At 46.7% G+C, this 17,492-nt stretch overlaps 1 pseudogene; it reads right to left on the bottom strand.

Moving 5' to 3' along the window:
* Window positions 1–986: 986 nt before the first annotated feature.
* LOC125092700 (uncharacterized) lies at window positions 987–6,041 on the bottom strand (annotated as a pseudogene).
* Window positions 6,042–17,492: the final 11,451 nt, after the last annotated feature.

Raw genomic sequence — 17,492 nt, 5'->3', positions numbered from 1 at the left:
GAGACGTTGGGTTAAATGGGTATGGACTGAGCAAGCTGTTGCTGTATCAAAAGTCAGGGCAAGGAGCAGGAATGGAGAGAGAAACATTGACTCTGAATTTTAGCTACAGGTAATTAAATCAGGGTGATCTCTTCAATCCGAAAGAGGGTAAACACTAATATGCACGATACATTTTACTAACAGGCAAGTTCCTCCAACCAGAGATTATGTTGTGGTCATTGTCAAGACCGTTTCTTTGACACGACCAACTTATGCCACTCCTCCCTGTCTCTGACCTCTTTTAGGATATTATATTTCTTCAGAAGAACACTGTGTGGCAGGGTTGCATTCAATGCAAGCATCAGTACCCTAGAGGTTTCTATTTGTTCCTGAGTCATTCATGGTCAAGGAAAGCAAAGACACTGGAATTCTACGTACTGACATCTGTGCATTCCAACAGAGTCCCCATCCACAAAGTGCTGATTCTTCCCAGTCTTCCTTTCCTGTGGCATGTGGGTGTGTCCTTCGAGTCAGCAGGACCAGTTTCTCAGGAGCCTCCCCCCCCGACCCCCAATCAGGAACCGGCAAGTTCATGAGAGAGCAGAGGCCAGGCAAGAGAAGGGCACTCTCTAACCTGGCCATGTATCAGATTGTCAGCAAGTTTGAGTGGGCACCAAGCTATAATGCTTTCCTGGCAGTTGCCATTTGCCAGTGACCCTTCACTCTGTGCATTCAAGAAGTGAGCGTTTTTGTAAGGCAGATGATGATGTTTTGGTAGACTAAAATAGCTTCTGGTTCTTTTGTGTTTTGACCCTGTCTTAGAAATATCCCCAGCTAGGACAGATGTGGGCCCCTTCCTTTCTCCCCATCCCTGTCTGAGGAAAGGGAATCCTAAGAAACCCTCCAGGTGTAGCTGTGGTCAGCAAGGATGTGGTGTTCTAGGGGGTGTGCATAGCGGGGATGAAGGAGGTTTGGCTTTGAAACTTTGAACCGTGCACTGAACTTCATTAAGTGGGAGATGTCTTCTGATGAAATGCATGCACTCATCACACCCATATGCCCAGTCCTGTCACATCAACCCACACAAAAACAAGCCACAACTCTCAGACACAGCAAGCACACCACCTGAATGACTTACTGGTTTGCAGGGACTGTAGCACAGGGTCCTGGTTTTCTACAGGGCACTCCATTTGTTCAGTCCGCCCCAGTCTCCATTCTGAGCAGGAAGTCAGAATGGTGGAAGCCCTCCAGACCAAATGAGGAGAGAAAGCTCTACCATGTTCTTCAGGTAGATCTTTCCCCCAAAAGTGACTGATGGGAGAATACATACATGGTCCATTTCCGGTTGCCGCCTCCTGCAGTTGGAGAAAGAGAAACCCAGTGAGGATCCCAGCAGCCTGTGCATACCATGCGCAATCATCTCTGTGCCCTTGGTGTCATAAGCAAGCTAGATGAGATGCAGTCATTGCGTTTATGATCCAAGAAGGAGAAAATGACCTCCAGAAAAGGCTCCAGCTTGGAATGTCAAATCTCCCAAGTCCATTTTCTTCAGCAACTCATTACAAAGCCATTTTCCATAGACAAAATGACCTCCTGGAAAATGCTCATGACCACCCATTGCCTAAGGAATGGTGGTGATGTTTTCTCAGTGCCCATCTAAATACAGTGTCTGTTAATGGTATAAACTCACTGCAGGCTCTCAGCACCAAGGAAATTGTATCTAACCTTTGGCATGTACATGCTCAGATGTTCATGGAAAGAGATATCAAACACTGGTTGTCCCTTAGAAGCACAAAATGACTTTACTGAGGTTACTAAGCGGCTCAGACTTAGAAGCTTCTGCCTTCAGCTCAGGACCTAATCCTAGGGTCCTAGGATGGAGCCCCACACTGGGCACCATGCTCAAAAGGGGAACCTGCTTCTTCCTCTCCCTCTGCTACTCCTCCTTCTTGTGCTCTCGTGCACTCTCTCTCTCTTTCTTTCTTTCAAATAAATAAAATCTTGAAGAAAAATGAGTTTTCCTGAGGGAGAATCGGAGTTTCTTCTTCTGCCCTCAAAATGGGTAGCACTTCCATCAGGTCCTCAGGGGGAAGTAGGAGGATACAGAGCCACTGTGAGGACACTGGTGTGGCTGCTCAGGAAGTAGGCAGGGAGTTTGGATGGATGAGGACAGGAGGTGAGTGTGTGTGGGGGGGTGCTTAGGAAGTATGGCCCACACTGCTGCCGGGCCTTCTTGGTGCAGAGAGGAAGGGACGGGAGAGGAGCAGGAAGGAAACACAAAGATGGTTTTTGTCTATGTAGCTAAAGTGAGCCCAATGAAAGCCAAATAGTCAATCCAATACATGTGAACCCTAACCTGGCTTCTGTGTGAGGACCAAGTCCCATAACCTCTCCTGACTGATGTGCCACTAAGGTGTCAAACGCTGCTCCTTTGGAAATAAGTTCTGGGCCCAAGACCCCCATATGCTGTGACTATATGCATCATGTCTCTGTAATATTTTGCACGGCATAAAGAGCAGCCTTTCTTGCCGGGCTGAATTCAACACTCAGAAAAGAAGCCGAGTAGTTGTCTTCACTCATCATTTGTCCTCAGAAAATCCCATGTACAATGCTTGAGAACACTGACATCATAGCTTACGTAATCAGCCGGCACTGGTCGATGAGTAAGATAGATTCCTTCCACTATTCTTGAGTTGCACCGTGTGTGTGTGTGTGTGTGTGTGTGTGTGTGTGTGTGTGTGTGACTCCCATGAAGACAGTGGCTATCCAAACCCTCCCAGGTATTCTGACCAGTGGGAAGTTCCTTACACAGAGGAGTCTTGGAGTGTGTGCTGACACTCTGTAAGCCAGCTTTGCAGGAGATTTGCCCAGGGGGTGTTGGGTCCAAAGCTTCCAACCAAGCTTGACCTTGATTTTTTATTTGCCAGTGGTGTGTGAGCATGTGCTATGAGAATTTGAACCTTTCTGAGGCTTATGGAAATCTAATCAAGTACAGTAAATTCCCTCCGTGATGTTTTTCTGCCATTGGATGTGTGTACACATCGAGACTGGCTATGACCGATGTTGCCCTGTTCTGTCCTCCATGGGTCAGCACCCTTTCTAGCTTAATGGGCTTGAGCATGAGAATGCAGCTTTTCTCTGTGCACTTGAGTCCAGGGACCAGGCTGTAATCTTTAACATGGGCTTCTATCCTTGCCCCAGCTTCTGTGACCTTGGAGGCCACTGTGTCATGATGGGTCTTTTTGGGAAACTTCGTAGAACCTAGGTTTTTAGCTGTATGCACAGATGCTGGTGGCCCTTTGCTAGCTATCACCTATGGTACATCATGACCCCCTGGCTGAGGGAATAACACAGGTTTGTAGGCCAGAGCAGCTTTCATATTGAAACCCGAGCTCAAACCTTGGTTTTCCAAGTAGGAGGTCAAGGGTTTGGAACATTCATCTCTGCACCATGCCTGTCTCAGAAAAGAAAACGGAAACATCCCCCAAGTACATCTGTGGTGAGCAGGGGAAGGAGTATGTAAAGTGTGCCAGGGTGATGAGAGTGTTTCAGAAGGCTGACACTTTGATTGTGATGAAAGTTTGAGAAAGATCTCCTGAGAAATTAACACATTCTTGTTCACAAGCATAACACATAGAAACAGACAGACACACAACCATGCACCCACACACACAGGGCCTTCATCCCACATGCACACAAATCACCCCTTCCATATGTACTAGTTCTTCCAGGCCCTGTACAACGTGGTGACCGTGCCTCACTGGACAGTCTCAGTCAGTATCCCCCAACCCCCATTCCTTGTTGGAACCCAGAATCAAGGGGCAGGCTTCTGTGTAGTCTAGATTTCCTCCCAGAGCCCGATGCTCTTAAAAACTTACAGCTGCCATTCCTCCCAGTGTCTACCTGTGATTGGGGAAAAGAAAACACAGTGAGGATCCCAGTATCCTGTATGCTGTTGGGCCAGCTCTTTGGTTTGGGGAGGACTTCAGGCAGTTAATTGGATGAGGTCCGATGGTTGAGTCCATATCCCCAAACCCTAGTTAAAGAGGACACTTTGAATGATGCTGGAGCTTTTTGTGGCAGATCTCCGAAGTCCATTCTGATCAACAGATAGAACATTCTTTTTCAAGGAGAAACCTTTTCTGCTGAAGAAGGTGTTTGATCCCATCGAGTTTGTAACTGAGGCTGTCCTGTGTCATTACCATTTTTGGGTCAACTGTCCATAAGAGGTTGGACCCAGAATTCCTCCACGAGGGGAAACTGCTGCCCCCTTCCCCTGGGAGGTAACGTGCCAGATTTTCATCCTCCATTGATTGAAGAAATCAAGGAAGGAACATTTCTGTCTCTGAAAAAGAGAGGCGAGCTTACCTCAGAGAGAGTTGGGGTGCCTTCCTCTGTCCAATCGCTAGGAAGGTCTTTGGACTGGCCCTCCACAGGGTCTAGGAGAACACAGAGGACCTGTCAGGTCATTGGCTGCACTACTCAGGAATGACTCGGGGAGTTAACTCTACTTGATGTGGATGCGGGGCCAGAGTGAATGGATGTGAAGAGTGACCAAGCAAGGCCTGACCTGCTGCTGGGCCAACGTCCTTAGTGTACATAGAAACACAGAGGAGGGGAGCAGTATGGAAAATGGAAATGGGGCCTTGGCTTTCAAAAGGGGGGCGTGATCAGTGGGAACACATCAGGGTCAATCTGGGAAACACTCAAGGCACACTGGGTTTCAGGGCGCAGTCCCCTGAGCCCTATTGCCCACTGTGAATCCAAGCCAGCTTGCCACTTCTTCACCTGGTCATGGGGCCTGTTCAGCTGTCTTCCCTGCATCTCTGCTGTGACCCTATCAGTCCTCTATTACCTTGGAGTAGTGGTTTTTCAGTGATGGAATCTAAGTAATATTGACGGTTGTATTTGTTAGTACGTGTATGTTAAATGACACTGCTCACATCCCTGATGCTTTGTAGACAGGACTGCCATCTATGTGAAAAGCATTGCCATCCTATCTCATGTAACCCCTGTACCCATGATGATATGACCAGCCCTCCCCCTTTCCTCACTGGAACGTACTTTCCACTTTCTGGATCTACAAATGTCCCTACCCTAGTGTCATCAAAGCCTGGAATCGTGTAATGGACCTTTTTCCTTGTGTGCTTGCTCTCAAAGTGTGTGTTAGGTTTCCAAGGTCCACCTATTTCCTGAAATATTGAAAACCTTTGTTTCTTCTTATGCCTGAATAGCACTCCATGATGTGTATGGATGCCATTTAATGTGTCCTTTCCTCCCATGATGGATTTGGGGGCTGTCCTTGTATGTGGCAATTGGGAACCCAGCTGTGTGAGACATTAGTGCACAGATTTCTGTCTATTTCCAGAATGAGAAGACGTCACCAAATGCATTGGCCCAATTTGTAGAATGGTAAACACATGGAATGTACTGGATACTTTAGTTCCCCAAATGTGGTGAGGTCGTTTTGTTCCTTTGAAGGTACATAGCACGTCTATGTAGGATGTGGCTAATGGGTGGAAGTGAAGGGGGGAGATCGTGAAACCTCCTGTCATATCTTGTTCCATTTTTCTGTTCAGTGTTACTGGTGGAAAACATAGTCTCTTCCTACACATCTAAGAACCATGTTTCCTAGAGAGAGCTATATGGAACTGTGTGTCCCAAAAGGGCCAAAATGCTATCCCTTCAGCTAGTAGACACTTTTTCCTGTGCCCCTTGGATCCAGTTTGAATGAGAATTTCATCTTGACTTGTGGACTTAATGGTGACGAATGGCATAGAGGGAGACAGCTATCCGTGAAATCAGAGGAAAATGTGTCTCAGCAGTTTTAAAAGCTTCAGTTATGTCTGTGCTACTGAATAAAAGAATGCATCTCCAATCAACGTAATGAGTCAATCTCCAAAGTACCTTCCTCGGTGTCCCAGATGGTGTAGACCTGATCCTGGAGGGAGAACCGGACTTTCTTCTTGGGTGGTCGTGGAGGGGCCAATGTGGTTATGGGCGACTCCACATCCTCAGGGGGAAGCTCCACACAGATTGCTGGGAGACGCATAGAAATAGAGAGCAGTGTCAGCATCTTGTCAGAAGACCATAGGGGGATTCAACATTCTTTACTTCTAGTCCAACCGTCTCCTCCCCCTACTCACCAGCTGCCCAGGAGGCATTCCTCCCTCCAGGTGGGACTTAGGAAGCTTTGTGCTGTGCTCTGAATTCTGTCCCCTCCCAAACCCACAGGTTCTGTAGACAATGACTTGTATTTAGCAGAGACATTACAGAAACACAGCAGAGCACAGTGAGCATGCCTGATGGCCTGGATTCACATCCCATTGAGCAGCCACAACTACCTGGGAGTGTTCCTGAGAACCCTCTGTGCCCCGTTTCCCTCCATCCGGCCTAGTTAGAGTGCCATCACGGTGTCCCAAGTGATTGAGTACAAGGAGTGCCTGGGACCTAGGGAGGGACGGCATGCTTCCCAGTTGCTCAGCAGGTATTGTGGAACGGACTGCCTACAGACTCAGCTAGACGGTTGGCTGTGGGTGAATCCAGACGTGGGACTTGGGATAGCTCCACTGCATGGGAGGATGGAATCCTTCCCATGAGAACAATGCTTTACAGCCAGCTGATAATCCATGTACCTTTCTCCTGTCCTCTCCACAGCAGCACCAATGGGAGTGGCAACGGGCTGGAAGCCCCATTTGACAGTGGAATGTACTGAAATGTAGGGTGGTGAAAGGACTGTCTAGAGTTGCCACCAAGATGCGTGATGGATCTGGGACAGGAATGTCGTTATTTCCCTGTGGATGGAGATCCCCGAGCCCCTAACACCCACCCAGGGCCCCTGAGAAAATGTCCTGAACCCCTGAACCAAGAGCTGCCCTCACAATCTCAAATCCTCCTGTACCAGTGTTTCTGTATGGGAGAGCGAGTGCCACGAGACCAGACTCAATCCTCAGTCACCTTTGTGTTTGGAGCCCTGACATAAAATAACCAGCTGTTTCTTAAAAATGGAGCTCTAGTGAAGGAGCAGGAAGGAACGTGTAGCATTGGCCACATTCCCTCACCTCTTTGCAAGGTCAGCACAGTCTCCCACGCCCTTTCTGAAGGCCAGTTGAACCCCACAGCTACTGGTGTTCTGCTTGGCTCCCAAGCTGATTCAAACTCCTAACGGTCACATAGGACCCCACCGAGAATTTGCTTGCCTTCCACTCCCAATGGTCACACTATGACCCCACCGAGAACTCACTTGCCTTGAGCTGGCCAATCCGGAGGAGCAGTTCATGGTACGAATTAACATGGAGGTGGCCAAGTGGGCTGGGGATGGTTGGTTTCAAGAAGGAGATGTATGATGCTGAATGACCTGCTCTTGATGTGAGGACTGTTCTGAGAAACCTGGGTGGAAGTGAGGCTACCCTGGCTGGAGTGAGTTCCTCACTACTCTCTCATTCTTCCCCAACATCCACTGTCTACTCTCAGGTCTCTTGATCCCCTCTGGAGACTGTAGGTTTAGGGGACACTCTCCTGTCTCCCTCCCTAGGCTGGGCCTTGAGAACCCCACCCTGCAGTATCTATGAGACCAACATGCAGTCCACTGTTCAGCTGCCAAGTGTTCTTTCCACACAACCGGTGGCACAGCCCATTCCCTTCCATTCCAAGGCATCATGTGCATAGCCCATGAAACCCTCCACCTCAACCCATGAAAACACCCCAGTATCTTCCAGTGTCTCTCCTTCTAAAAACATCTGCATTTCGACTGCTGACCATTCCTCTCTGATTTTGCCATCTCCATTGAGAAGAGGTGACCGGCAATCCATTCCCCTCAAATGTGTTGCCTGGGTTGCACCAAGATTCTCCTGATACAGGGACAACAGTGTGGCGTGTGACCTGTGTGTGTTCCCTATATGACTGCATCTGAAAATGGCATTCAGAAATAGTACGGTTTTCTAAACGTAGAAAAGATTTGATGAAGGCAGCTTCCCCAAGAAATCCCCATGAAATCACCCAGAAAAACTAACAAATACAGGCATCGAACTGGGAGGAGAAATCAGAGGGTGGAAAGGAAAAGCCAAAGAGAAGAAGCCAGTCTCTGTAAAAGTGAGGCAGCCAGCTTAGGAGAAGAAAACTGAGAAAATCGATAGGCACATACCCGTAGAACAGCAGTTGAGATTTCCCATCATGGGGACCTTTACATCTGTTCACCAAACTGCAAGGGGCTCGGCTCACAGAGTGGCAGTTGAAATGGAAGGCAGGGTGCGTGTCATCAGGTCACCATGGTGATGGCTCATGACAGAACTCTCAGAGTGAAGGCATCACTGCACACTGTGTGGTCATGGAGGGAAGTGGGTTGGGGAGGGGTCGATGGATGATGGGCATTGAAGAAGGCATTTGTTGTAATCAGCTCTGAGTGGTGGACATAAGTGATGAATCCCTGAATTCTACTGGAGAATGCAATACTGCACTGTAAGTTAACTAACTACATTTTTTTTTAAGATTTTATTTATTTATTTGACAGAGAGAGATCACAAGTAGACAGAGAGGCAGGCAGAGAGAGAGAGAGAGAGAGAGAGAGAGGGAAGCAGGCTCCCCGCTGAGCAGAGAGCCCGATGCGGGACTCGATCCCAGGACCCTGAGATCATGACCTGAGCCGAAGGCAGCGGCTTAACCCACTGAGCCACCCAGGCGCCCCACTAACTACATTTTTTGACATTAAAAAAAAAGATACTCTTGAGTGCACATAGGGTACTTAAATGTTCATTTTACATCTGCTACTCTGAAAAACTCCTATTTATACGAGATTGTTTCACAAAGTCTCTCCAGGAGTTATTGGGTGGCTCGGTGGGTTACGTATTGGCCATCAGCTCAGGTCCTGCTCTTGGAGTCCAGGGAGCAAACCTAGCATCAGGCTCTTTGCTCAAGGGGGAGTGTTTCTCCCACTGCCCCTCACCCAGATCATGCCTGCTTTGTTGAATAAGTAAAATATGTAAAAAAAAAAAAAAGTGCTTAATGAGGGGCTCCCCTCCCCAGGAATTCCCTGTGTTCCTTCCAGGAGCCCCTTGGAGCCAAGGGTGACAGTTACTAATATTGTCTGTGGGGCGGAATGCCTGAGCCACGAGCTAAGGATGCAAACATATGTCCGTCATTTTCCAGTGAGTTGCATTAATTTGGATCCCAAGGTGCCCTTTCTGCAGGGAACAGAGAGATACTCTTTGAAAACACTGGATTCCCCCTGCATGTCTGATTTCAAAGGCCCTTAGTGCACTGACCTCCTTCTTGCCTCCCACCCATCTTTAATTTCCAGTCTGCAGGTAGGGTCGCCTTTTGTGGACAGTGGGTCATCTCCACCACTGGATGGCGCCACCGGGGTCTGTATACATGCCATGCATGCGTGGTGTCCTTCCCTACATGGACACAGAGGATGAGGCAGGTGACAGCTACACAGGCCCATCTTGGCTGCCGAGGCCAGTCTGTGCACTCTGGAGTGTTTGGACCCAAAATGTCTCTGCTGATTTCACCCCTTGTCCTTGCACTCCCTGGAGATTGGCATGAAGGGGGCCACATCCATTGTAAGTCCCTGCGGGACTGGCCACTGCTGTGTGGTCTCTTGGAAAGTGAAAATTCAAAACTCTTTGGCAAAATGCCAGGGGATATAGGCATTTGCAGGCAGCAAATATGACGTGATTTCTTTAAAATAGTTTCTACCTGGGGTACCTGGGTTTCTCAGTCACTTCAGCACTTGCCTTTGCCTCAGGTCCATGCCCTGGGATTGAGCCCAAGTCGAGCTCCCTGCTCAGGGGAGGAGAGCCTGCTTCTCCCACTGCCTCGGCCTGCCGCTCTACCTACTTGTGAACCCTATGTCTCTGGCAAAGAAGTGAGTACAATCCTTACAAGATAAGTAAAAACATTAATGTAAATAAAATATTTTATGATTTCTGCAACATAATATGATGGGAGGAAAAAAAACCATGAGCAACAGTATATATTTATACATGACAATACAATGGTCATGCTGCTTCAGGTAACACAATTGTACCATTTTATCCAATTGATATCTAAATAGATCGTTTTTCTGGCACAGTTTTGGAAAAATTTCTTAATGATCTTATGAAAAGATGTACCTTTAAGAAATTAAGTTTTGAATAATGTCAAGTAATCTCTGTCACTTTGGCAAATGTAAGATAACAGTTAATTGGAGTTTAGGACTTGGCGAGGGTTTTCTTGGTGGTGGTGGTGTGAAAACAAGTATGGCTATTTACGGTAACTTATAGACTATGATAGAGGAAATTGGATGGATTTCTGACGTTCTGTCAAAATAGACATTTCAGTCCCGACCTCCAGGGCCGGTTCTTTGGAAAGAAATTTTCAGGAATCATAATTTAAAGTGACATGGACTTCGGCATTTTAATGTTTCCTCTGATGTTTGCCATAACCTGATGATGTACAAATAGCCTCACATGGCCCTTTGCATTGGTACATCATCGTGTCAGTCAAGAAGTGGGTGCTGGGAAAGAAAAAAAAAAAGGACATTTCTGTTTGGGGAATTAGGGACAGTCATCTGGGAGACACAGAGTGGAGAGAAATTAGGTGTGCTCCCGATTTTGAGCAGGGAGTACAGGTTCATGAGGGAAAAGCACAGGCACTTGTTTTGAAAGAATGATGATGAGTGCTGGCAGTTAACAGGCATTACATTGTCTCTCTTTCAGTTCAGAGTAGAAGGATGTGTACCAGATGGTGGTGGATCTGCCACTGAGCAGGTCCATGGGCCAGAAGACAAAAGATCACAGAGCTCGGATACTTGAAACAGGAGATGGGACTATGATTTCCTTCCTGATTGTCCTTCATACTCTAGTTTCAGAGTGGCTCTCTTAACAAAGATTCCTTCATTACAAATCTTCCTTGAGAATTCTCCTCCATCTCTTTTCTGCCATCATTCTAACAGGAAAACACCAATAATCTGAGTATGTTTTCCTACCATCCTTTTCATTTTCTGGGTGGCTGGCAACCTGCTTCGGGTCCCTTCTGCCCCTGGAAGGTGGCAGTTTCCTCGTTCCTGGGTCATCCAAGCTAGTTGAGCCTTCGGGCTGCATCCCACTAAGAAGAAGATTTGAGGACATTCCATCTAGATGGTACTTAGGGTCTCATTTATGGGTAGATCTGATGGCTGACTTGTATTCTTGGAGGAACAGTTATTTTGACATTTTCAGTAGTACTGCAAGGAGAAACGCAAGGTAGAAGCCACTGGAAAATGACAAAATTAAAATACTCAAGACTCCAAACAGTGCATTTCTTGCTCAGATGCTGTGGTCTTTCCCCATCTGTTCCCACAGAGAGATTCTGGAGGAATAGCAAGACCCATGATGTTGTGTTTTGGTGCCTTTGCTCTTCATCTGGAAGAGAGCCTGCTGTCTCATTAACCCTGAGTGCAGAGGGGATGGGAGGGTCTGCTGTTATGCTGGGTGGATGATAGTCCCCAGTCAGGGAAGGAGGAGGATACCACTACACAGACCCTCTGTGGATGCCTAGGGTTTCCCCAAAGGACCTCAGTGTGGTTCCAAGGCAAGGATCTGATTTCAGTCCCCCTGACCCCTTTCTCTTTCCACCTGTAGGTATGAAGAAATACCAGCAATTTGTGGTCATCCTGATGGCCTACATGAGCATCGGCCTGAGCCTATCTAACATGCCAAGGAGGCCACGATAAGGCTTGAGACGAGGACCAAACCAGGCCCTGACTTGTGCCTCCTTTAAAGGCTGAATAGCCAAACAAAAGGCTTAGGTCGATAAAGTCAAGTAGTACTGAGAAAGGGTCTGTGCTATGTGTTGTGACATATATGTCATACACAGAAAGGGTCTGTGCTATGTGTCGTGCTATGTGCTCGCCTATGTGACTTCCCACACATTCTCCCTACAGAAGGGAACAATGTGGTTAGGGTCATGAATTTTTAGTTGGTCCTTGTTATTCCTGTACTTCCCATAACCCACTCCCTGGTTGATTGTAACTTCTTGTATCAATAGTAATGGCATTAGCCGTGATTACCTGGCATCACGAGATTTGTTTGTAGTTAAGGTAAAACTTGTTATAGGAACTTGCGGTTATCTGACTAGGTACTGATGTATTACTCCTTCTATTGTGGTCTGCCTTATAAATGCTTGTAAGATATGGAATAAAATTGGCACTGTTGGACATCCTCCTCAGTGCTCCTCCTGCCCCCATTGCTTTGTCTCTTAATTTCTTTTCACCACCCTCTTACCCTCATGTTCCTGGTGGATTTGTCACACCGGCCATGACACTCTGGGTGCCCCTCCCCTCCTGGAGTCCTGGCCTACCTCTTTCAGGGGCCTAGCAGCATACCCTTGTTGACACATAAAGGCAAGGAAAGAATCAAGATTAAAGCAGAGATCAATGAGTTAGGAACTAGAGATACAGTAGAATACATAATGAAACTAGCAGCTGGTTCTTTAAAAGAATCAAGAAGATTGATAAACCACTGGCCAAACTGTTCCAAAAGAAGAGAGAGTGTTCCTAAATTAATAAAATTATGAATGAAAGGGGAGAGATCATGACTAACACCAAGGAAATAGGAACAACCATCAGAAATTATGACTAACAAATATATGCCAATAAGTTAAGCAACCTAGAGGAAATGGAAAATTACTCAACCTTAGAAAAGGATGGGAATTATGTCCTTTGGATCATGGATAGTCCCAGAGGGCATACACTAGAGTGAAATAGGTAAGACAGGTGGGACAAACACTATACAATTTCACTCCTGTCTAGATTCTGAAAAGCAAAACAAATGAATAAACCAACACAAAGCAGAAGCAGAATGTCAATATAGATAAGAAAGAGATGGTCCTCAGAAGGGAGTTGAGGGGGACATGGAAGAATAGGGGAAGGGGTGTAGGAGACACAGTCTTCCCATTGTGGGTTGAGTAAGTCACGGGGAGGAAAGACACAGCATACGGAATATTATCAATCATATTGGAATAGTGTCTCTGGTGACAGATGGTAGCTATACTTCTGGCCATTATAATATAAGGCAAAAACTTGTCCAATCATTATAATGTTCACCTGACATTAACAAATTATTGTGTGTCAACTATGCTATAAAAATAATAATGAGTCATAAAATATACAAATATAACAGGAATGGGTTTGTCTGAGAGTGACAGAAACCCAAAGGCAGTCCAGCTGGAATTATCCTCACTCAACCAGTCTAGGGGTGAAAGATAACTGGTCTCCTGGGGAGACCCCACTCTTCACTTCTGTGGTGATTTACTTCTAGTTCACTTCTTTGCAGATTTCTGTTTCAGCTTCTGTTGCCAGCTTTTCCTGTGTGCCCCTTTGGTTGGTGGTCAGTCCCAGGCCACATGCTCACCTTCTCTTCATGGCCCGCACAAGGATGCCCATTTATTCCCATTTTCCGAGGGTACCTCTCTGCTCTTACTCATCTCTCCCCTGAGCTCTAGAGCCTGTGGATGGGCACAAGGATGAAACGGCTCCATCTGACAGCTCGTTTTTTCAACAAGTAATTTATGGGACCTTCCAATGTGCTGGTGGGGAAGAGCTATGGAATTCTCCTGAAAACATTATTATTATTATTATTATTATTATTATTATTATTATTATTATTATTATGTTTCAGGGATAAAATTTAGTGATACATCAGCTCCATAAAATACCTAGAGCTCATTCCATCAAATGCCCTATGTAATGCCCATCACCCAGTTTCCCCATTTCTCAGCTACCTCCTCTCCAGCAACCCTCAATTTGTTCCCTAGTGTTGAGTCTCTTATGGTTTGCCTCCTTCCCTATATGCATCTTGTATTATTTTTTCTCCCCTTCCCCTATGTTCATTGGTCTTATTTCTCATATTACACTTATGATAGAAATTATATGGCATTTGGCTTTCTGTGACTGACTTATTCCCTTAGCATTATACCCTCTGGTTCCATCTTCATCCTTACAAAAGAAAATATTTCAGTGTTTTGGTGGCTGAGTAATATTCCATCATATCTATGATCCACATCTTCTTTATCCAGACTAAAATGTTCTGCTTTTGCACCCAGCTGTTTATAATACTTTGTGGCATCTTTCTGAAGAAGACTCCCTTCCCTCCACCATATCCTCAGCTATACCACACCGAATTCAAGTCTCCATCCTCCTGCCTTCGAAATGGTGGTCACTTTTCTACTTGTAGCCTTGCAACATTTATATGATCACACATTTGATTGATTTATTGAGTGTTCAGTATAATTTAATAAGTATGTAATTGTATTTGAGGAAGGAGAAACATTTAATTCTTCCCCAGAGAATTCTCTCATTGGATGCTGGACTTGTAGACTGTGAACCTGGTAACAGGACAGATTTTATTGTTCCCCTTCTATGAGAGCGAATGCCACTATGATATTGGCAAGCAGATCCGTACTGGTGACACAGATTCATCCCTTCCAGGCTTAGGTTTACTGTGGGAAGATGTCCTAAACATACTGTCTACCATAGTCTCCACTTATATTTAATCTTTGATGGATGAGCTGAGAGTAACGATTTCTCTATTGCCATGGTGTCTGACTTACGTACACCTGTGATCTTTCATGGGGTCTAATAGCTCATGTCTTCATTAATATCCATGTCAGTGTTTTAATTAATGGTGCCTCTGTGTGGCACATGTACTTTGCAGTATTTATGACCATCACTGTAAATACTACCCAAATATTAATTTTTCCGCTTGAAGCACAGTTTACCGCTTTTCCTTTAAAACATGGTTTCCAGGTGATAATATCGGTCAGGGGTGTCATTGAGAAATTCATCAGTAATTGGCCAGCTGACCTGTCCTGTGGTTGGTCCCCAGAATGATGCCAATCTGAGAAATCCCTGGTGATTGGCCAGGGCATAGTGGTGAGATCCCATGGTGGTGACATCACATGAATGCATTCTAGTGTCCCAGGGCGGTTATAAAAACTTAGCAGTAGCCCAGGCTCTAGTGAAGATAGAGATGGCAGTTCAGTCACAGCTCTTCCATCTCTTCCTCATCTTCTCTGCCTTGTTCCATGCCCCTGCCCATGGCAAGCCCCCTGCCCACTCCTTCTGCCCTAGTCCTCTCTCCAATACTCTACACACCACCATCATATTAGCACCTATATTTTTGCCCCTCTGTGGTCCAGAGAGTCCTCATACCCATACATGGCAAATCTTAGACCCATTCCACACTATGAGGCTGGGCCAGGTCCTCAGAGAGACATTCTCATTTGGCATTTGGGAGTGGGACACTGGCTATCAGAATACCATGGATTCTCTGCCAGCTGGGTCCCACACCCCTGGGGTCATATGTGACTTCAGTAGAGGAAAGCTGAGTTCACATCCTGAGGGAACATTGGGCACACTACTACTCTGAAGCCCTCCAACCTGGCTCATCACAGGGCACATGGGTGGTCTTAAAATCCAGCCAACCTAGATGTGCACAATATGAGTAATATCTGGAGACATCAGGCAGAGGGGGCATTTTACACAACAAGTAGGTACTGGGAAAAGGAATCACCACGTCTCTATATGCAATGTTAGTCTTTGGAACACTGACACTCAGTCTATGGTCTGTCTGAAACAACTCAGCAGTGGACAAAATAATTTCCCAGAAACCTGGCTAACCCAGAGCCCACAGACCATCAATCCTCAAACACAGCTTAACAAAGAGACCTTCAGAACTCAGGACACAGCACCTCCCAGGAACCCAAAGATTGGGAGGCTTCTGATTCCATTTGACACTGGGCAGATGAGTCACACAGACACTGAGTGGACAAGGAGCATCCATACATCAAGCTGGCCATCCCAGTGCACCACAAGGCAAGGAATTCCAAAGAACAGGCTTGCCAAGTGCCAAGAAACCATGGATTCTGCATCCCAGCTTGTATTGGTAAAATGATTCAACTCAAAAGAAACATTACTTTGGGTCTTTGTACCCAGTAGACAAATACTCAACTCTCCACTAGGCCAAGCAGGAACTTGGACACCAGACTCACCATGTGCCCATGGACCAGGAGACCAATAATTCAGATGTAGGCAAGGTCAAGAAGGCACCTTGAAGTGCCATCACACCATGTTCCCATGGATATGGAGACTAACAAATCTTCTCTCTATTGCACCAGACAGGCGCCTGGACAGCAGGCCCACCATGTGCTCTTGGACCTGGAGACTGACAAGTGAGTTGTCTGGTAAGCTAAGCAGGGCCCTTGACAGTGGGCTCACCATGGTCCCTTGGATATTAAGCCCAAGAAAGGAGCTCTGGGCTAGGCCAAGCAGATAGCTGGACTTGAGCCTCAATATGTGCCCTTAGATCTGGAAACCAACAACTCAGCTCTTTGCTTGACCAAGCAGGCACCATGAAATTGGGCTTACCATGTACCCTTGGACCTGGAGACCAACAACGGAACTGTCTTGTGGGTTAAGCTGGCATGTTGACAATAGGCTAATCATCTGCCCTTGGACCTGGAGACCAACAATGCAGCTCTGTGATAAGCCAAGCAGGTGACTTCACAACTGACTCAACATGGGCCCATGGACCTGGAAACCACAAAATCAGGTCCATACTAGGCCAAGAAGGCACCTAGACAGCTGGTTCTCCATGGACCTGGAGACCAATAAGGGAGCTCTGAGCTAAGCCAAGCAGACATCTAGACATGTGGCTTACCATGTACCCTAGGACCTTGAGACCAACAACTCAGCTCTTTGCCTGGCCAAGTGGGTACCTTGACAAAAAGCTCACCGAGTGCCCTTGGACGTGGAGACCAATAACTGAGCTGTCTGGTGCGTTAAGTAGGCACCTGGATAATGGGCTAAACCTGTGCCATTGGACATTGAGGCCAAGAAAGGAGATCTAGGACAGGACAAGCATACAGCTAGACAGGAGGCTCACTGTGTGCACCTGGACCTGGAGATCTGCAAGTCATCTCTTTGCTTGGCCAAGTGGTCAACTTGGCAACACGCTTCCCATGTGTCCTTAAACCTGGAGAATGACAACTGAGTTGTGCAATGGGCTACACTGACATGTTGACAGTCAGTTTACTGGGTGCCCTTGGACCTGGAGACCAACAATGCCCCTCTGTGACAAGCCAAGGAGACAGCTTCACAGCTGGTTCACCATGGACCCATGGACATGTAAGCCACTATACCAGGTCTGTACTAGGCCAAGCAGACACGCAGATAGGAGGCTCAACATATGCCCTTATGTCTCAAGACGAACAACTCACTTTGTAGTTTGGCCAAGGACACACGTTGACAGCAGGCTCACCGTGTGCCCTTGGACCTGGAGACCAGAAAATGAGCTGTCTGCTAGGTTAAATAGTATCCTTGGCAGTGGGATAAGAATGTCATCCTTGGACCTGTAGAACAACAATACAGCTCTGTGACAAGCCAAGCAGGAAACTTCACAGTGGGCTCAACATGTGCCCATGGACCTGGAAACCAAAAAATGAGGTCTCTACTAGGCCAAGCAGGCACTGGGACATCTGGCTCACCATGTGCCCTT

The sequence above is a fragment of the Lutra lutra genome, unplaced genomic scaffold, assembly GCF_902655055.1.
Source record: "Lutra lutra unplaced genomic scaffold, mLutLut1.2, whole genome shotgun sequence".
In the NCBI taxonomy this organism is placed as follows: domain Eukaryota; kingdom Metazoa; phylum Chordata; class Mammalia; order Carnivora; family Mustelidae; genus Lutra; species Lutra lutra.
Note: the sequence above shows the minus strand (reverse complement) of the source record. Positions and strands in the feature narration are given on the sequence as shown.